Source organism: Orcinus orca, chromosome 17, assembly GCF_937001465.1.
Source record: "Orcinus orca chromosome 17, mOrcOrc1.1, whole genome shotgun sequence".
NCBI classification, from domain to species: domain Eukaryota; kingdom Metazoa; phylum Chordata; class Mammalia; order Artiodactyla; family Delphinidae; genus Orcinus; species Orcinus orca.
The window spans coordinates 61,423,208-61,446,495 of record NC_064575.1 but is presented as its reverse complement, the minus strand read 5'-3'; positions in this window follow the sequence as shown (position 1 = coordinate 61,446,495).

The following is a 23,288-nucleotide window of genomic DNA, read 5'->3' as shown; positions in this document are numbered from 1 at the left end:
CCGTACGCTAACACTAACCCACGCCCTCACACATACGCTCACCCTGAAGCGTTGTCGTACCCTCACCTGGACCCTAAACCGTCCCCATCCCCTAACCCTAACCCTAGCCCGAACCCTAAACCTAACCCTTCCCCAAAGCCTTACCCTCACCCGTCCCCTAATCCTAACCCGTACGCTAACACTAACCCGCGCCCTCACACGTACGCTCACCCTGAAGCGTTGTCGTACCCTCACCTGGACCCGAAACCGTCCCCGTCCCCTAACCCTAACCCTAGCCTTAACCCTAACCCTAACCCTTCCCCGAAGCCTTACCCTCACCCGTCCCCTAATCCTAACCCGTACGCTAACACTAACCCGTGCCCTCACACGTACACTCACCCTAAAGCGTTGTCGTACCCTCACCTGGACCCTAAACAGTCCCCGTCCCCTAACCCTAACCCTAGCCCGAACCCTAACCCTAACCCTTCCCCGAAGCCTTACCCTCACCCGTCCCCTAATCCTAACCCGTACGCTAACACTAACCCGTGCCCTCACACGTACACTCACCCTAAAGCGTTGTCGTACCCTCACCTGGAACATAAACCGTCCTTGTCCCCTAACCCTAACCCTAGCCCGAACCTTAACCCTAACCCTTCCCCGAAGCCTTACCCTCACCCGTCCCCTAATCCTAACCCGTTCGCTAACACTAACCCGCACCCTCACACGTACGCTCACCCTAAACCATTCTCGTACCCTCACCTGGACCCTAAACCGTCTACGTCCCCTAACCCTAACCCTAGCCCGAACCCTAACCCTAACCCTTCCCCGAAGCCTTACCCTCTCCCGTCCACTGATCCTAACCCGTACGCTAACACTAACCCGCACCCTCACGTGTACGCTCACCCTAAAGCGTTGTTGTACCCTCACCTGGACCCTAAACCGTCCCCGTCCCCTAACCCTAACCATAGCCCGAACCCTAACCCTAACCCTTCCCCGAAGCCTTACCCTTACCCGTCCCCTAATCCTAACCCGTGCGCTAACACTAACCCGCGCCCTCACACGTACGCTCACCCTAAAGCATTGTCGTACCCTCACCTGGACCCTAAACTGTCCCCGTCCCCTAACCCTAACCCTAGCCCGAACCCTAACCCTAACCCTTCCCCGAAGCCTTACCCTCACCCGTCCCCTAATCCTAACCCGTACGCTAACACTATCCCGCGCCCTCACACGTACGCTCACTCTAAAGTGTTGTCGTACCCTCTCCTGGACCCTAAACCGTCCCCGTCCCCTAACCCTAACCATAGCCCGAACCCTAACCCTAATCCTTCCCCGTAGCCTTACCCTCACTCGTCCCCTAATCCTAACCCGTATGCTAACACTAACCCGCGCCCTCACACGTACGCTAACCCTAAAGCGTTGTCGTACCCTCACCTGGACCCTAAATCGTCCCTGTCCCCTAACCCTAACCCTAGCCCGAACCCTAACCCTAACCCTTCCCCGAAGCCTTACCCTCACCCGTCCCCTAATCCTAACCTGGACACTAACACTAACCTGCGCCCTCACACGTACGCTCACCCTAAAGCGTTGCCGTACCCTCAGCTGGACCCTAAACCGTCCCCGTCCCCTAACCCTAACCCTAGCCCGAACCCTAACCCTAACCCTTCCCCGAAGCCTTACCCTCACCCGTCCCCTAATCCTAACCCGTACGCTAACACTAACCCGTGCCCTCACACGTACGCTCACCCTGAAGCATTGTCGTACCCTCACCTGGACCCTAAACCGTCCCCATCCCCTAAACCTAACCTTAACCCTAGCCCGAACCCTAACCCTAACACTTCCCCGAAGCCTTACCCTCACCCGTCCCCTAATCCTAAACCGTAGGCTAACACTAACACACGCCCTCACACGTACACTCACCCTGAAGCGTTGTTGTACCCTCACCTAGACCCTAAACCGTCCCCAACCCCTAACGCTAACCCTAGCCCGAACCCTAACCCCAAACTTTCCCCGAAGCCTTACCCTCACCCTTCCCCTAATGCTAACCCGTACGCTAACACTAACCCGTGCCCTCACACGTACGTTCACCCTAATGTGTTGTCGTACCCTCACCTGGACCCTAAACCGTCCCCGTCCCCTAACCCTAACCCTAGCCCGAACCCTAACCCTAACCCTTCCCCGAAGCCTTACCCTCACCCGTCCTCTAATCCTAACCCGTACGCTAACACTAACCTGTTCTCTCACACGTACGCTCACCCTAAAGCGTTGTCGTACCCTAACCTGGACCCTAAACCGTCCCCGTCCCCTAACCCTAACCCTAGCCCGAACCCTAATCCTAACCCTTCCCCGAAGCCTTACCCTCACCCGACCCCTAATCGTAAACTGTACGCTAACACTAAGCCGCGCCCTCACACGTACGCTCACCCTGAAGCGTTGTCGTACCCTCACCTGGACCCTAAACCGCCCCGTCCACTAACCCTAACCCTAGCCCGAAACCTAACCCTAACCCTTCCCCGAAGCCTTACCCTAACGCGTCCCCTAATCCTAACCCGTAGGCTAACACTAACCCGCGCCCTCACACGTACGCTCACCCTAAAGCGTTGTCGTACCCTCACCTGGACCCTAAACCGTCCCCAACCCCTAACGCTAACCCTAGCCCGAATCCTAACCCTAACCTTTCCCCGAAGCCTTACCCTCACCCTTCCCCTAATGCTAAACCGTACGCTAACACTAACCCGTGCCCTCACACGTACGCTCACCCTAAAGTGTTGTCGTACCCTCACCTGGACCCTAAACCGTCCCCGTCCCCTAACCCTAACCCTAGCCCGAACCCTAACCCTAACCCTTCCCCGAAGTCTTACCCACACACGTCCTCTAATCCTAAAACGTACGCTAACACTAACCCGTGCCCTCACACGTACGCTCACCCTAAAGTGTTGTCGTAACCTCACCTGAACCCTAAACCCTCCCCGTCTCCTAACCCTAACCCTAGGCCGAACCCTAACCCTAACCCTTCCCCGAAGCCTTACCCTCACCTGTCCCCTAATCCTAACCCGTATGCCAACACTAACCCGCGCCCTCACACGTACGCTCACCCTAAAGCGTTGTCGTACCCTCACCTGGACCCTAAACCATCCCCGTAACCTAAACCTAACCCTAGCCCGAACAATAACCCTAACCCTTCCACGAAGCCTTACCCTCACCCGTCTCCTAATGTTAACCCGTACGCTAACACTAACCCATGCCCTCACACGTACGCCCACCCTAAAGCATTGCGGTACCCTCACCTGGACCCTAAACCTTCCCCATCCCCTAACCCTAACCCTAGCCAGAACCCTAACCCTAACCCTTCCCAGAAGCCTTACCCTCACCCGTCCACTAATCCTAACCCGTACAGTAACACTAACCCGCGCCCTCACACGTACACTCACCATAAAGCGTTGTCGTACCCTCACCTGGACCCTAAACCATCCCCGTCCCCTAACCCTAACCCTAGCCCGAACCCTAACCGTAACCCTTCCCCGAAGCCTTGCACTCACCCGTCCCCTAATCCTAACCCGTACGCTAACACTAACCCACGCCCTCACACGTACGCCCACCCTAAAGCGTTGTTGTACCCTCACCTGGACCCTAAACCGTCCCCATCCCCTAACCATAACCCTAGCCCGAACCCTAACTCTATAACTTCCCCGAAGCCTTACCCTCACCCGTCCCCTAATCCTAACCCGTATGCTAACACTAACCCGCGCCCTCACACGTACGCTCACCCTAAAGTGTTGTCGTACCCTCACCTGGACCCTAAACCATCCCCGTCCCCTAACCCTAACCCTAGCCCGAACCCTAACCCTGACCCTTCCCCGAAGCCTTACCCTCACCCATCCCCTATTGCTAACCCTTACGCTAACACTAACCTGCACCCTCACATTACGCTCACCCTAAAGCGTTGTAGTACCCACATCTGGACCCTAAACCGTCCCCGTCCCCTAACCGTAACCCTAGACCGAACCCTAACCCTAACCCTTCCCGGAAGCCTTACCCTCACCTGTCCCCTATTGCTAAACCGTACGCTAACACTAACCCACGCCCTCACACTTACGCTCACCCCAAAGCGTTGTCGTACCCTCACCTAGACCCTAAACCGTCCCCGTCCCCTAACCCTAGACCTAGCCTGAACCCTAACCCTAACACTTCCCCGAAGCCTTACCCTCACCCGTCCCCTAATCCTAATCCGTACGCTAACACTAACCCGCGCCCTCAAACGTATGCTCACCCTAAAGCGTTGTCGTACCCTCACCTGGACCCTAAACCATCCCCGTACCCTAACCCTAATCCCAGCCTGAATCCTAACCCTAACCCTTCCCCGAAGCCTTACCCTCACCCGTCCCCTAATCCTAACCCGTACGCTAACACTAACCCGTGCCCTCATATTTACGCTCACCCTAAAGCGTTGTCGTACCCTCACCTGAGTCCTAAACAGTCCCGTCCCCTAACTGTAACGCTAGCCCGAACCCTAACCCTAAACCTTCCCAGAAGCCTTACCCTCACCCGTCCCCTAATCCTAACCCGTACGCTAACACTAACCCGCGCCCTCACACGTACGCTCACCCTTAAACGTTGTCGTACCCTCACCTGGACCCTAAACCGTCCCCGTTCCCTAACCCTAACCCTAGCCCGAACCCTAACCCTAACCCTTCCGCGAAGCCTTACCCTCACCCATCCCCTAATCCTAAACCGTACGCTAACACTAACCCACGCCCTCACACGTACGCTCACCCTAAAGCGTTGCCCTACCCTCACCTGGACCCTAAACCGTCCCCGTATCCTAACCCTAACCCTCGCCCGAACCCTAACCCTAACCCTTCCCCGAAGCCTTACCCTCACCCGTCCCCTAATCCTAACCCGTACGCTAACACTAACCCGCGCCCTCACACGTACGCTCACACTAAAGCGTTGTCGTACCCTCACCTGGACCCTAAACAGTCCTCGTCCCCTAATCCTAACCCTAGCCCGAATCCTAACCCTAACCCTTAGCCTTCCCCAAAGCCTTACCCTCACCCGTCCCCTAATCCTAAACCATACGCTAACACTAACCCGCGCCCTCTCACGTACGCTCACCGTAAAGCGTTGCCGTACCCTCAGCTGGACCGTAAACCGTCCCCGTCCCCTAACTCTAACCTTAGCCCGAACCCTAAACCTAACACTTCCCCGAAGCCTTACCCTCACCCGTCCCCTAATCCTAACCCGTACGCTAACACTAACCCGCGCCCTCAAACGTACGCTCACCCTAAAGCGTTGTCGTACCCTCACCTGGACCCTAAACCGTCCCCGTCCCCTAACCCTAACCCTAGCCCGAACCCTAAACCTAACCCTTCCCCGAAGCCTTACCCTCACCCGTCCCCTAATCCTAACCCGTACGCTAACACTAACCCGCGCTCTCAAACGTACGCTCACCCTAAAGCATTGTCGTACCCTCACCTGGACCCTAAACCGTCCCCGTCCCCTAACCCTAACCCTAGCCCGAACCCTAACCCTAACCCTTCCCCGAAGCCTTACCCTCACCTGTCCTCTAATCCTAACCCGTAGGCTAACACTAACCCGCGCCCTCACACGTACGCTCACCCTAAAGCGTTGTCGTACCCTCACCTTGACCCTAAACCGTCCCCAACCCCTAACGCTAACCCTAGCCCGAATCCTAATCCTAACCTTTCCCCGAAGCCTTACCCTCACCCTTCCCCAATGCTAAACCGTACGCTAACACTAACCCGTGCCCTCACACGTACGCTCACCCTAAAGTGTTGTCGTACCCTCACCTGGACCCTAAACCGTCCCCGTCCCCTAACCCTAACCCTAGCCCGAACCCTAACCCTAACCCTTCCCCGAAGCCTTAACCTCACACGTCCTCTAATCCTAAACCGTACGCTAACACTAACCCGTGCCCTCACACGTACGCTCACCCTAAAGTGTTGTCGTAACCTCACCTGAACCCTAAACCCTCCCCGTCTCCTAACCCTAACCCTAGGCCGAACCCTAACCCTAACCCTTCCCCGAAGCCTTACCCTCACCTGTCCCAAAATCCTAACCCGTATGCCAACACTAACCCGCGCCCTCACACCTACGCTCACCCTAAAGCGTTGTCGTACCCTCACCTGGACCCTAAACCATCCCCGTCCCCTAAACCTAACCCTAGCCCGAACAATAACCCTAACCCTTCCACGAAGCCTTACCCTCACCCGTCTCCTAATGTTAACCCGTACGCTAACACTAACCCATGCCCTCACACGTACGCTCACCCTAAAGCATTGCGGTACCCTCACCTGGACCCTAAACCTTCCCCATCCCCTAACCCTAACCCTAGCCCGAACCCTAACCCTAACCCTTCCCTGAAGCCTTACCCTCACCCGTCCCCTAATCCTAACCAGAACAGTAACACTAACCCGCGCCCTCACAGGTACGCTCACCATAAAGTGTTGTCGTACCCTCACCTGGACCCTAAACCATCCCCGTCCCCTAACCCTAACCCTAGCCCGAACCCTAACCCTAACACTTCCCTGAAACCTTACCCTCACCCGTCCCCTGATCCTAACCCGTCCGCTAACACTAACCCGCGCCCTCACACGTACACTCACCATAAAGTGTTGTCGTACACTCACCTGGACCCTAAACTCTCCCCGTCCCCTAACCCTAACCCTAGCCCGAACCCTAAACCTAACACTTCCCTGAAGCCTTACCATCAACCGTCCCCAAATCCTAACCCGTACGCTAACACTAACCCGTGCCCTCACACGTACGTTCACCCTAAAGCGTTGTCGTACCCTCACCTGGACCCTAAACCGTCCCCGTCCCCTAACCCTAACCGTAGCCCAAACCCTAACAATAACCCTTGCCTGAATCCTTACCCTCAGCCGTCCCCTAATCCTAACCCGTACGCTAACGCTAACCCGTGCCCTCACACGTACGCTCACCCTAAAGCATTGTCGTACCCTCACCTGGACCCTAAACCGTCCCTGTCCCCTAACCCTAACCCTCACCCGAACCCTAACCCCAACCCTTCCCCGAAGCCTTACCCTCACCCATCCCCTAATCCTAACCCGTACGCTAACACTAACCAGCGCCCTCACACGTACGCTCACCGTAAAGCGTTGTCGTACCCTCACCTGGACCCTAAACCGTCCCCGTCCCCTAACCCTAACCCTAGCCCGAACCCTAACCCTAACACTTCCCTGAAACCTTACCCTCACCCGTCCCCTAATCCTAAGCCGTCCGCTAACACTAACCCGCGCCCTCACACGTACGCTCACCATAAAGTGTTGTCGTACACTCACCTGGACCCTAAACCGTCCCCGTCCCCTAACCCTAACCCTAGTCCGAACCCTAAACCTAACCCTTCCCTGAAGCCTTACCCTCACCCGTCCCCTAATCCTAACCCATACGCTAACACTAACCGCTACCCTCACACGTACGCTCACCCTAAAGCGTTCTCGTACCCTCACCTGGACCCTAAACCGTCCCCGTCCCCTAAACCTAACCCTACTCCGAATCCTAACCCTAACCCTTCCCCGAAGCCTTACCCTCACCCGTCCCCTAATCCTAATCCGTACGCTAACACTAACCCATGCCCTCACACGTACGCTCACCCTAAAGCGTTGTCGTACCCTCACCTGGACCCTAAACCGTCCCCGTCCCCTAACCCTAACCCTAGCCCGAACCCTAACCCTATCCCTTCCGCGAAGCCTTACCCTCACCCGTTCCCTAATCCTAACCCATACGCTAACACTAACCCGCGCTCTCACATGTACGCTCACCCTAAAGTGTTGTCGTACCCTCACCTGGACCCTAAACTGTCCCCGTCCCCTAACCCTAACCCTAGCCCGAACCCTAACCCTAACCCTTCCCCGAAGCCTTACCCTCACCCGTCCCCTAATCCTAACCCGTACGCTAACACTAACCCGTGCCCTCACACGTACGCTCACCCTAAAGCGTTGTCGTACCCTCACCTGGATCATAAACCGTCCCCGTCCCCTAACCCTAACCCTAGCCCGAACGCTAACCCTAACCCTTCCCCGAAGCCTTACCCTCACCCGTCCCCTAATCCTAACCCGTACGCTAACACTAACCCGCACCCTCACATGTACGCTCACCCTAAAGCGTTGTCGTACCCTCACCTGGACCCTAAACCGTCCCTGTCCCCTAACCCTAACCCTAGCCCGAACCCTAACCCTAACCCTTCCCCGAAGCCTTACTCTCACCCGTCCCCTAATCCTAACCTGTGCGCTAACACTAACCCGCGCCCTCACACGTATGCTCACCCTAAAGCGTTGTCGTACCCTCACCTGGACCCTAAACTGTCCCCATCCCCTAACCCTAACCCTAGCCCGAACCCTAACCCTAACCTTTCCCCGAAGCCTTACCCTCACCGTCCCCTAATCCTAACCCGTACGCTAACACTATCCCACGCCCTCACACATACGCTCACCCTAAAGTGTTGTCATACCCTCACCTGGACCCTAAACCGTCCCCGTCCCCTAACCCTAAACCTTCCCCGTAGTCTTAACCTCACTCGTCCCCTAATCCTAACCCGTACGCTAACACTAACCCGCGCCCTCACACGTACGCTAACCCTAAAGCGTTGTCGTACCCTCACCTGGACCCTAAACCGTCCCTGTCCCCTAACCCTAACCCTAGCCCGAACCCTAAGCCTAACCCTTCCCCGAAGCCTTACCCTCACCCGTCCCCTAATCCTAACCCGTACGCTAACACTAACCCGCGCCCTCACACGTACGCTCACCCTGAAGCGTTGTCGTACCCTCACCTGGACCCGAAACCGTCCCCGTCCTCTAACCCTAACCCTAGCCTTAACCCTAACCCTAACCCTTCCCCGAAGCCTTACCCTCACCCGTCCCCTAATCCTAACCCGTACGCTAACACTAACCCGTGCCCTCACACGTACACTCACCCTAAAGCGTTGTCGTACCCTCACCTGGACCCTAAACAGTCCCCGTCCCCTAACCCTAACCCTAGCCCGAACCCTAACCCTAACCCTTCCCCGAAGCCTTACCCTCACCCGTCCCCTAATCCTAACCCGTACGCTAACACTAACCCGTGCCCTCACACGTGCACTCACCCTAAAGCGTTGTCGTACCCTCACCTGGAACATAAACCTTCCTTGTCACCTAACCCTAACCCTAGCCCGAACCTTAACCCTAACCCTTCCCCGAAGCCTTACCCTCACCCGTCCCCTAATCCTAACCCGTTCGCTAACACTAACCCGCACCCTCACACGTACGCTCACCCTAAACCATTCTCGTACCCTCACCTGGACCCTAAACCGTCTACGTCCCCTAACCCTAACCCTAGCCCGAACCCTAACCCTAACCCTTCCCCGAAGCCTTACCCTCTCCCGTCCACTGATCCTAACCCGTACGCTAACACTAACCCGCACCCTCACGTGTACGCTCACCCTAAAGCGTTGTTGTACCCTCACCTGGACCATAAACCGTCCCCGTCCCCTAACCCTAACCATAGCCCGAACCCTAACCCTAACCCTTCCCCGAAGCCTTACCCTCACCCGTCCCCTAATCCTAACCCGTGCGCTAACACTAACCCGCGCCCTCTCACGTACGCTCACCCTAAAGCATTGTCGTACCCTCACCTGGACCCTAAACTGTCCCCGTCCCCTAACCCTAACCCTAGCCCGAACCCTAACCCTAACCCTTCCCCGAAGCCTTACCCTCACCCGTCCCCTAATCCTAACCCGTACGCTAACACTATCCCGCGCCCTCACACGTACGCTCACTCTAAAGTGTTGTCGTACCCTCTCCTGGACCCTAAACCGTCCCCGTCCCCTAACCCTAACCATAGCCCGAACCCTAACCCTAATCCTTCCCCGTAGCCTTACCCTCACTCGTCCCCTAATCCTAACCCGTATGCTAACACTAACCCGTGCCCTCACACGTACGCTAACCCTAAAGCGTTGTCGTACCCTCACCTTGACCCTAAATCGTCCCTGTCCCCTAACCCTAACCCTAGCCCGAACCCTAACCCTAAACCTTCCCCGAAGCCTTACCCTCACCCGTCCCCTAATCCTAACCTGGACACTAACACTAACCCGCGCCCTCACACGTACGCTCACCCTAAAGCGTTGCCGTACCCTCAGCTGGACCCTAAACCGTCCCCATCCCCTAACCCTAACCTTAGCCCGAACCCTAACCCTAACACTTCCCCGAAGCCTTACCCTCACCCGTCCCCTAATCCTAACCCGTACGCTAACACTAACCCGTGCCCTCATATTTACGCTCACCCTAAAGCGTTGTCGTACCCTCACCTGAGTCCTAAACAGTCCCCGTCCCCTAACTGTAACGCTAGACCAAACCCTAATCCTAAACCTTCCCAGAAGCCTTACCCTCACCCGTCCCCTAATCCTAACCCGTACGCTAACACTAACCCGCGCCCTCACACGTACGCTCACCCTTAAGCGTTGTCGTACCCTCACCTGGACCCTAAACCGTCCCCGTCCCCTAACCCTAACCCTAGCCCGAACCCTAACCCTAACCCTTCCGCGAAGCCTTACCCTCAACCATCCTCTAATCCTAAACCGTACGCTAACACTAACCCACGCCCTCACACGTACGCTCACCCTAAAGCGTTGCCCTACCCTCACCTGGACCCTAAACCGTCCCCGTATCCTAACCCTAACCCTAGCCCGAACCCTAACCCTAACCCTTCCCCGAAGCCTTACCCTCACCCGTCCCCTAATCCTAACCCGTACGCTAACACTAACCCGCGCCCTCACACGTACGCTCACACTAAAGCGTTGTCGTACCCTCACCTGGACCCTAAACCGTCCTCGTCCCCTAATCCTAACCCTAGCCCGAACCCTAACCCTAACCCTTACCCTTCCCCAAAGCCTTACCCTCACCCGTCCCCTAATCCTAAACCATACGCTAACACTAACCCACGCCCTCTCACGTACGCTCACCCTAAAGCGTTGCCGTACCCTCAGCTGGACCCTAAACCGTCCCCGTCCCCTAACCCTAACCTTAGCCCGAACCCTAACCCTAACCCTTCCCCGAAGCCTTACCCTCACCTGTCCCCTAATCCTAACCCGTATGCCAACACTAACCCGCGCCCTCACACGTACGCTCACCCTAAAGCGTTGTCGTACCCTCACCTGGACCCTAAACCATCCCCGTAACCTAAACCTAACCCTAGCCCGAACAATAACCCTAACCCTTCCACGAAGCCTTACCCTCACCCGTCTCCTAATGTTAACCCGTACGCTAACACTAACCCATGCCCTCACACGTACGCCCACCCTAAAGCATTGCGGTACCCTCACCTGGACCCTAAACCTTCCCCATCCCCTAACCCTAACCCTAGCCAGAACCCTAACCCTAACCCTTCCCCGAAGCCTTACCCTCAACCGTCCACTAATCCTAACCCGTACAGTAACACTAACCCACGCCCTCACACGTACACTCACCATAAAGCGTTGTCGTACACTCACCTGGACCCTAAACCATCCCCGTCCCCTAACCCTAACCCTAGCCCGAACCCTAACCGTAACCCTTCCCCGAAGCCTTGCACTCACCCGTCCCCTAATCCTAACCCGTACGCTAACACTAACCCACGCCCTCACACGTACGCCCACCCTAAAGCGTTGTCGTACCCTCACCTGGACCCTAAACCGTCCCCATCCCCTAACCCTAACCCTAGCCCGAACCCTAACTCTATAACTTCCCCGAAGCCTTACCCTCACCCGTCCCCTAATCCTAACCCGTATGCTAACACTAACCCGCGCCCTCACACGTATGCTCACCCTAAATTGTTGTCGTACCCTCACCTGGACCCTAAACCATCCCCGTCCCCTAACCCTACCCTAGCCCGAACCCTAACCCTGACCCTTCCCCGAAGCCTTACCCTCACCCATCCCCTATTGCTAACCCTTACGCTAACACTAACCTGCACCCTCACATTACGCTCACCCTAAAGCGTTGTAGTACCCACACCTGGACCCTAAACCGTCCCCGTCCCCTAACCGTAACCCTAGACCGAACCCTAACCCTAACCCTTCCCCGAAGCCTTACCCTCACCTGTCCCCTATTGCTAAACCGTACGCTAACACTAACCCACGCCCTCACACGTACGCTCACCCCAAAGCGTTGTCGTACCCTCACCTAGACCCTAAACCGTCCCCGTCCCCTAACCCTAAACCTAGCCTGAACCCTAACACTAACACTTCCCCGAAGCCTTACCCTCACCCGTCCCCTAATCCTAATCCGTACGCTAACACTAACCCGCGCCCTCAAACGTATGCTCACCCTAAAGCGTTGTCGTACCCTCACCTGGACCCTAAACCATCCCCGTACCCTAACCCTAACCCCAGCCTGAACCCTAACCCTAACCCTTCCCCGAAGCCTTACCCTCACCCGTCTCCTAATCCTAACCCGTACGCTAACACTAACCCATGCCCTCATATTTACGCTCACCCTAAAGCGTTGTCGTACCCTCACCTGAGTCCTAAACAGTCCCATCCCCTAACTGTAACGCTAGCCCGAACCCTAACCCTAAACCTTCCCAGAAGCCTTACCCTCACCCGTCCCCTAATCCTAACCCGTACGCTAACACTAACCCGCGCCCTCACACGTACGCTCACCCTTAAACGTTGTCGTACCCTCACCTGGACCCTAAACCGTCCCCGTTCCCTAACCCTAACCCTAGCCCGAACCCTAACCCTAACCCTTCCGCGAAGCCTTACCCTCACCCATCCCCTAATCCTAAACCGTACGCTAACACTAACCCACGCCCTCACACGTACGCTCACCCTAAAGCGTTGCCCTACCCTCACCTGGACCCTAAACCGTCCCCGTATCCTAACCCTAACCCTCGCCCGAACCCTAACCCTAACACTTCCCCGAAGCCTTACCCTCACCCGTCCCCTAATCCTAAACCGTAGGCTAACACTAACACACGCCCTCACACGTACACTCACCCTGAAGCGTTGTTGTACCCTCACCTGGACTCTAAACCGTCCCCAACCCCTAACGCTAACCCTAGCCCGAACCCTAACCCCAAACTTTCCCCGAAGCCTTACCCTCACCCTTCCCCTAATGCTAACCCGTACGCTAACACTAACCCGTGCCCTCACACGTACGTTCACCCTAATGTGTTGTCGTACCCTCACCTGGACCCTAAACCGTCCCCGTCCCCTAACCCTAACCCTAGCCCGAACCCTAACCCTAACCCTTCCCCGAAGCCTTACCCTCACCCGTCCTCTAATCCTAACCCGTACGCTAACACTAACCTGTGCTCTCACACGTACGCTCACCCTAAAGCGTTGTCGTACCCTAACCTGGACCCTAAACCGTCCCCGTCCCCTAACCCTAACCCTAGCCCGAACCCTAATCCTAACCCTTCCCCGAAGCCTTACCCTCACCCGACCCCTAATCGTAAACTGTACGCTAACACTAAGCCGCGCCCTCACACGTACGCTCACCCTGAAGCGTTGTCGTACCCTCACCTGGACCCTAAACCGCCCCGTCCACTAACCCTAACCCTAGCCCGAACCCTAACCCTAACCCTTCCCCGAAGCCTTACCCTCACCTGTCCCCTAATCCTAACCCGTAGGCTAACACTAACCCGCGCCCTCACACGTACGCTCACCCTAAAGCGTTGTCGTACCCTCACCTGGACCCTAAACCGTCCCCAACCCCTAACGCTAACCCTAGCCTGAATCCTAATCCTAACCTTTCCCCGAAGCCTTACCCTCACCCTTCCCCTAATGCTAAACCGTACGCTAACACTAACCCGTGCCCTCACACGTACGCTCACCCTAAAGTGTTGTCGTACCCTCACCTGGACCCTAAACCGTCCCCGTCCCCTAACCCTAACCCTAGCCCGAACCCTAACCCTAACCCTTCCCCGAAGCCTTACCCTCACACGTCCTCTAATCCTAAACCGTACGCTAACACTAACCCGTGCCCTCACACGTACGCTCACCCTAAAGTGTTGTCGTAACCTCACCTGAACCCTAAACCCTCCCCGTCTCCTAACCCTAACCCTAGGCCGAACCCTAACCCTAACCCTTCCCCGAAGCCTTACCCTCACCTGTCCCAAAATCCTAACCCGGATGCCAACACTAACCCGCGCCCTCACACCTACGCTCAACCTAAAGCGTTGTCGTACCCTCACCTGGACCCTAAACCATCCCCGTCCCCTAAACCTAACCCTAGCCCGAACAATAACCCTAACCCTTCCACGAAGCCTTACCCTCACCCGTCTCCTAATGTTAACCCGTACGCTAACACTAACCCATGCCCTCACACGTACGCTCACCCTAAAGCATTGCGGTACCCTCACCTGGACCCTAAACGTTCCCCATCCCCTAACCCTAACCCTAGCCCGAACCCTAACCCTAACCCTTCCCTGAAGCCTTACCCTCACCCGTCCCCTAATCCTAACCCGTACAGTAACACTAACCCGCGCCCTCACACGTACGCTCACCATAAAGCGTTGTCGTACCCTCACCTGGACCCTAAACCATCCCCGTCCCCTAACCCTAACCCTAGCCCGAACCCTAACCGTAACCCTTCCCCGAAGCCTTGCACTCACCCGTCCCCTGATCCTAACCCGTACGCTAACACTAACCCACGCCCTCACACGTACGCCCACCCTAAAGCGTTGTCGTACACTCACCTGGACCCTAAACCGTCCCCATCCCCTAACCCTAACCGTAGCCCGAACCCTAACTCTAAAACTTCCCCGAAGCCTTACCCTCACCCGTCCCCTAATCCTTACCCGTACGCTAACACTAACCCGCGCCCTCACACGTACGCACACCCTAAAATGTTGTCGTACCCTCACCTGGACCCTAAACCGTCCCCGTCCCCTAACCCTAACCCTAGCCCGAACCCTAACCCTAACCCTTCCTCGAAACCTTACCCTCACCCGTGACATAATGTTAACCCATACTCAAACACTAACCCGCGCCCTCACACGTACGCACACCCTAAAGCGTTGTCGTTCCCTCAAATGGACCCTAAACCGTCCCCATCCCCTAACCCTAACCGTACCCCGAACCCTAACCCTAAACCTTCCCCGAAGCCTTACCCTCACCCGTCCCCTAATCCTAACCCGTACGCTAACACTATCCCACACCCTCACACGTACGCTCACCCTAAAGCGTTGTCGTACCCTCACCTGGACCCTAAACCGTCCCCGTCCCCTAACCCTAACCCTAGCCCGAACCCTAACCCTAACCCTTCCCCTAAGCCTTACCCTCACCCATCCCCTAATCCTAAACCGTACGCTAACACTAACCCACGCCCTCACACGTACGCTCACCCTAAAGCGTTGCCGTACCCTCAGCTGGACCCTAAACCGTCCCCATCCCCTAACCCTAACCCTAGCCGGAACCCTAACCCTAACCCTTCCCCGAAGCCTTACCCTCACCCGTCCCCTAATCCTAACCGGTTGGCTAACACTAACCCGCGCCCTCACACGTACGCTCACCCTAAAGCGTTGTCGTACCCTCACCTGGACCCTAAACCGTCCCCAACCCCTAACGCTAACCCTAGCCCTAACCCTAACCCTAACCTTTCCCCGAAGCCTTACCCTCACCCTTCGCCTAATGCTAAAGCGTACGCTAACACTAACCCGTGCCCTCACACGTACGCTCACCCTAAAGCGTTGTAGTACCCTCACCTGGACCCTAAACCGTCCTCGTCCCCTAATCCTAACCCTAGCCCGAACCCTAACCCTAACCCTTCCCCAAAGCCTTACCGTCACCCGTCCCCTAATCCTAAACCGTACGCTAACACTAACCCGCACCCTCACACGTACGCTCACCCTAAAGCATTGCCGTACCCTCAGCTGGACCCTAAACCGTCCCCGTCCCCTAACCCTAACCTTAGCCCGAACCCTAAACCTAACACTTCCCCGAAGCCTTACCCTCACCCGTCCCCTAATCCTAACCCGTACGCTAACACTAACTCGCGCCCTCACACGTACGCTCACCCTAAAGCGTTGTCGTACTGTCACCTAGACCCTAAACCGTCCCCATCCCCTAACCCTAACCGTAGCCTGAACCCTAACCCTAACCCTTCCCCGAAGCCTTACCCTCACCCGTCCCCTAATCCTAACCCGTAGGCTAACACTAACCCGTGCCCTCAAACGTACGCTCACCCTAAAGCGTTGTCGTACCCTCACCTGGACCCTAAACCGTCCCCGTATCCTAACCCTAACCCTAGCCCGAACCCTAACCCTAACCCTTCCCCGAAGCCTTACCCTCACCCGTCCCCTAATCCTAACCTGGACGCTAACACTAACCCGCGCCCTCACACGTACGCTCACCCTAAAGTGTTGTCGTACCCTAACCTGGACCCTAAATCGTCCCCATCCCCTAACCCTAACCCTAGCCCGAACCCTAATCCTAACCCTTCCCTGAAGCCTTACCCTCACCCGATCCCTAAACCTAAACCGTACGCTAACACTAACCCACGCCCTCACACATACGCTCACCCTAAAGCGTTGTCGTACCCTCACCTGGGCCCTAAACCGTCCCCGTCCCCTAACCCTAACCCTAGCCCGAACCCTAACCCTAACCGTTCCCCAAAGCCTTACCCTCACCCGTCCCCTAATGCTAACCCGTACGCTAACACTAACCCGCGCACTCAGACGTACACTCACCCTAAAGCGTTGTCGTACCCTCTCCTGGACCCAAAACCCTCCCCATCCCCTAACCCTAACCCTAGGCCGAAACCTAACCCTAACCCTTCCCCGAAGCCTTACCCTCACCCGTCCCCTAATGGTAACCTGTACGCTAACACTAACCCGCGCCCTCACACGTACGCTCACCCTGAAGCGTTGTCGTACCCTCACCTGGACCCTAAACCGTACCCGTCCCCTAACCCTAACCCTAGCCCGAACCCTAACCCTAACTCTTCCCCGTAGCCTTAACCTCTCCCGTCCCTTAATCCTAACAAGTACGCTAACACTAACCCGCACCCACACCCTTACACTCACCCTGAAGTGTTGTCGTAACCTCACCTGGACCCTAAACCGTCCCCGTCCCCTAACCCTAACCCTAGCCCGAAACCTAACCCTAACCCTTCCCCGAAGCCTTACCCTCACCCGTGCCCTAATCCTAACCTGTACGCTAACACTAAGCCGTGCCCTCACACGTACGCTCACCCTAAAGCGTTGTCGTTCCCTCACCTGGACCCTAAACCGTCCCCGTCCCCTAACCCTAACCCTAGCCCGAACCCTAACCCTAACACTTCCCCGAAGCCTTACCCTCACCCGTCCCATAATCCTAACATGTACGCTAACACTAACCGGTGCCCTCACACGTACACTCACCCTAAAGCGTTGTCATACCCTCACCTGGACCCTAAACCGTCCCCGTCCCTTAAACCTAACCCTACTCCGAACCCTAATCCTAACCCTTCCCCGAAGCCTTACCCTCACCCGTCCCCTAATCCTAATCCATACGCTAACACTAACCCGTGCCCTCACACGTACGCTCACCCTAAAGCGTTGTCGTACCCTCACCTGCACCCTAAACCGTCCCCGTACCCTAAAGCTAACCCTAGCCGGAACCCTAACCCTAACCCTTCCCCGAAGCCTTACCCTCACCCGTCCCCTAATCCTTACCTGTACGCTAACACTAACCCGCGCCCACACACGTACGCTCACCCTAAAGCGTTTCGTACCTTCACCTGGACACTAAACAGTCCCCGTCCCCTAACCCTAACCCTAGCCCGAACCCTAAACCTATCCCTTCCCCGAAGCCTTACCCTCAGCCGTCCCCTAATCCTAACCCGGACACTAACACTAAACCGCGCCCTCACACGTACGCTCACCCTAAAGCGTTGTCGTACCCTCACCTGGACCCTAAACCGTCCCCGTCCCCTATCCCTAACCCTACCCCGAACCCTATCCCTAACCCTTCCCCGAAGCCTTACCCTCACCCGTCCCCTAATCCTAACCCGTACGCTAACACTAACTCGCGCCGTCACACGTACGCTCACCCTAAAGCGTTGTCGTACTGTCACCTAGACCCTAAACCGTCCCCATCCCCTAACCCTAACCGTAGCCTGAACCCTAACCCTAACCCTTCCCCGAAGCCTTACCCTCACCCGTCCCCTAATCCTAACCCGTAGGCTAACACTAACCCGTGCCCTCAAACGTACGCTCACCCTAAAGCGTTGTCGTACCCTCACCTGGACCCTAAACCGTCCCCGTATCCTAACCCTAACCCTAGCCCGAACCCTAACCCTAACCCTTCCCCGAAGCCTTACCCTCACCCGTCCCCTAATCCTAACCTGGACGCTAACACTAACCCGCGCCCTCACACGTACGCTCACCCTAAAGTGTTGTCGTACCCTAACCTGGACCCTAAACCGTCCCCATCCCCTAACCCTAACCCTAGCCCGAACCCTAATCCTAACCCTTCCCCGAAGCCTTACCCTCACCCGATCCCTAAACCTAAACCGTACGCTAACACTAACCCGCGCCCTCACACGTACTCTCACCCTGAAGCGTTGTCGTACCCTCACCTGGACCCTAAACCGTCCCCGTCCCCTAACCCTAAACCTAACCCGAACCCTAACCCTAACCCTTCCCCGAAGCCTTACCCTCACCCGTCCCCTAATCGTAACCCGTACGCTAACACTAACCCGCGACCTCACACGTACGCTCACCCTAAAGCGTTGTCGTACCCTCACCTGGACCCTAAACCGTCCCCGTACCCGAACCCTAACCCTAGCCCGAACCCTAACCCTAACCCTTCCCCGAAGCCTTACCCTCACCCGTCCCCTAATCCTAACCTGGACACTAACACTAACCCACGCCCTCACACATACGCTCACCCTAAAGCGTTGTCGTACCCTCACCTGGGCCCTAAACCGTCCCCGTCCCCTAACCCTAACCCTAGCCCGAACCCTAACCCTAACCTTTCCCCAAAGCCTTACCCTCACCCGTCCCCTAATGCTAACCCGTACGCTAACACTAACCCGCGCACTCAGACGTACACTCACCCTAAAGCGTTGTCGTACCCTCTCCTGGACCCGAAACCCTCCCCATCCCCTAACCCTAACCCTAGGCCGAAACCTAACCCTAACCCTTCCCCGAAGCCTTACCCTCACCCGTCCCCTAATGGTAACGTGTACGCTAACACTAACCCGCGCCCTCACACGTACGCTCACCCTGAAGCGTTGTCGTACCCTCACCTGGACCCTAAACCGTACCCGTCCCCTAACCCTAACCCTAGCCCGAACCCTAACCCTAACTCTTCCCCGTAGCCTTAACCTCTCCCGTCCCTTAATCCTAACAAGTACGCTAACACTAACCCGCGCCCACACCCTTACACTCACCCTGAAGTGTTGTCGTACCCTCACCTGGACCCTAAACCGTCCCCGTCCCCTAACCCTAACCCTAGCCCGAAACCTAACCCTAACACTTCCCCGAAGCCTTACCCTCACCCGTGCCCTAATCCTAACCTGTACGCTAACACTAAGCCGTTCCCTCACACGTACGCTCACCCTAAAGCGTTGTCGTTCCCTCACCTGGACCCTAAACCGTCCCCGTCCCCTAACCCTAACCCTAGCCCGAACCCTAACCCTAACACTTCCCCGAAGCCTTACCCTCACCCGTCCCATAATCCTAACATGTACGCTAACACTAACCAGTGCCCTCACACGTACACTCACCCTAAAGCGTTGTCATACCCTCACCTGGACCCTAAACCGTCCCCGTCCCTTAAACCTAACCCTACTCCGAACCCTAATCCTAACCCTTCCCCGAAGCCTTACCCTCACCCGTCCCCTAATCCTAATCCATACGCTAACACTAACCCGTGCCCTCACACGTACGCTCACCCTAAAGCGTTGTCGTACCCTCACCTGCACCCTAAACCGTCCCCGTACCCTAAAGCTAACCCTAGCCGGAACCCTAACCCTAACCCTTCCCCGAAGCCTTACCCTCACCCGTCCCCTAATCCTTACCTGTACGCTAACACTAACCCGCGCCCACACACGTACGCTCACCCTAAAGCGTTTCGTACCTTCACCTGGACACTAAACAGTCCCCGTCCCCTAACCCTAACCCTAGCCCGAACCCTAAACCTATCCCTTCCCCGAAGCCTTACCCTCAGCCGTCCCCTAATCCTAACCCGGACACTAACACTAAACCGCGCCCTCACACGTACGCTCACCCTAAAGCGTTGTCGTACCCTCACCTGGACCCTAAACCGTCCCCGTCCCCTAACCCTAACCCTAGCCCGAACCCTAACCCTAACCCTTCCCCAAAGCCTTACCCTCACCCTTCCCCTAATCCTAACCCGTACGCTAACACTAACCCGCACCCTCACACGTACGCTCACCCTAAAGCGTTGCCGTACCCTCACCTGGACCCTAAACCGTCCCCGTCCCCTAACCCTAACCCTAGCCCCAAACCTAAACCTAACCCTTCCGCGAAGCCTTACCCTCACCCGTCCCCTAATCCTAACCCGTACGCTAACACTAACCCTCGCCCTCACAAGTACGCTCACCCTAAAGCGTTGTCGTACCGTCACCTGGACCCTAAACCGTCCCCATCCCCTATCCCTAACCCTACCCCGAACCCTATCCCTAACCCTTCCCCGAAGACTTACCCACACCCGTCCCCTAATCCTAACCCGTACGCTAACACTAACCCGCGCCCTCACACGTACGCGCACCCTAAAGCGTTGTCGTACCCTCAGCTGGACCCTAAACCGTCCCCGTCCCCTAACCCTAACCCTAGCCCGAACCCTAACCCTAACCCTTCCCCGAAGCCTTACCCTCCCCCATCCCCTAATGCTAACCCGTACGCTAACACTAACCCGCGCCCTCACACGTACGCTCACCCTGAAGCGTTGTCGTACCCTCACCTGGACCCTAAACCGTACCCGTCCCCTAACCCTAACCCTAGCCCGAACCCTAAACCTAACCCTTCCCCAAAGCCTTACCCTCACCCGTCCCCTAATCCTAACCCGTACGCTAACACTAACCCGCGCCCTCACACGTACGCTCACCCTGAAGCGTTGTCGTACCCTCACCTGGACCCTAAACCGTCCCCGTCCCCTAACCCTAACCCTAGCCCGAACCCTAACCCTAAACCTTCCCCGAAGCCTTACCCTCACCCGTCCCCTAATCCTAACCTGTACGCTAACACTAAGCCGTGCCCTCACACGTACGCTCACCCTAAAGCGTTGTCGTTCCCTCACCTGGACCCTAAACCATCCCCGTTCCCTAACCCTAACTCTAGCCCGAACCCTAACCCTGACCCTTCCCCGAAGACTTACCCTTACCCATCCCCTATTGCTAACCCTTACGCTAACACTAACCTGCACCCTCACATTACGCTCACCCTGAAGCGTTGTAGTACCCACACCTGGACCCTAAACCGTCCCCGTCCCCTAACCCTAACCCTAGACCGAACCCTAACCGTAACCCTTCCCCGAAGCCTTACCCTCACCTGTCCCCTATTGCTAAACCGTACGCTAACACTAACCCACGCCCTCACACGTACGCTCACCCTAAAGCGTTGTCATACCCTCACCTTGACTCTAAACCGTCCCCGTCCCCTAACCCTAACCCTAGCCCGAACCCTAACCCTAACACTTCCCCGAAGCCTTACCCTCACCCGTCCCCTATTGCTAAACCGTACGCTAACACTAACCCACGCCCTCACACGTACGCTCACCCTAAAGCGTTGTCATACCCTCACCTGGACCCTAAACAGTCCCCATCCCCTAACCCTAACCCTACCCCGAACCCTAACCCTAACACTTCCCCAAAGCCTTACCCTCACCCGTCCCCTAATCCTAACCCGTACGGTAACACTAACCCACGCCCTCACACGTACGCTCACCCTAAAGCGTTGTCGTACCGTCACCTGGACCCTAAACCGTCCCCATCCCCTATCCCTAACCCTACCCCGAACCCTATCCCTAACCCTTCCCCGAAGACTTACCCACACCCGTCCCCTAATCCTAACCCGTACGCTAACACTAACCCGCGCCCTCACACGTACGCTCACCCTAAAGCGTTGTCGTACCCTCACCTGGACCCTAAACCGTCCCCGTCCCCTAACCCTAACCCTAGCCCGAACCCTAACCCTAACCCTTCCCCGAAGCCTTACCCTCCCCCGTCCCCTAATGCTAACCCGTACGCTAACACTAACCCACGCCCTCACACGTACGCTCACCCTAAAGCGTTGTCGTACCCTCACCTGCACCCTAAACCGTCCCCGTCCCCTAACCCTAACCCTAGCCCGAACCCTAACCCTAACCCTTCCCCGAAGCCTTACCCTCACCCGTCCCATAATCCTAACCCGTACGCTAACACTAACCCGCGCCCTCACACGTACGCTCACCCTGAAGCGTTGTCGTACCCTCACCTGGACCCGAAACCGTCCCCGTCCCCTAACCCTAACCGTAGCCCGAACCCTAACCCTAACCCTTCCCCGAAGCCTTACCCTAACCCGTCCCCTAGTCCTAATCCATACGCTAACACTAATCGGTACCCTCACACGTACGCTCACCCTAAAGTGTTGTCGTACCCTCACCTGGACCCTAAACCGTCCCTGTCCCCTATACCTAACACTACTCCAAACCCTAACCCTAACCCTTCCCCGAAGCCTTGCACTCACCCGTCCCCTAACCCTAATCCGTACGCTAACACTAACCCGTGCCCTCACACGTAAGCTCACCCTAAAGCGTTGTCGTACCCTCACCTGGACCCTAAACCGTCCCCGTCCCCTAACCCTAACCCTAGCCCGAACCCTAACCCTAACCCTTCCCCGAAGCCTTACCCTCCCCCGTCCCCTAATGCTAACCCGTAGGCTAACACTAACCTGCGCCCTCACACGTACGCTCACCCTAAAGCGTTGTCGTACCCTCACCTGGACCCTAAACCGTCCCCAACCCCTAACTCTAACCCTAGTCCGAACCCTAACCCTAACAGTTCCCCGAAGCCTTACCCTCACCCGTCCCCTAATCCTAACCCGTACGCTAACACTAACCCACGCCCTCACACGTACGCTCACCCTAAAGCGTTGTCGTACCCTCACCTGCACCCTAAACCGTCCCCGTCCCCTAACCCTAACCCTAGCCCGAACCCTAACCCTAACCCTTCCCCGAAGCCTTACACTCACCCGTCCCCTAATCCTAACCCGTACGCTAACACTAACCCTCGCCCTCACAAGTACGCTCACCCTAAAGCGTTGTCGTACCGTCACCTGGACCCTAAACCGTCCCCATCCCCTATCCCTAACCCTACCCCGAACCCTATCCC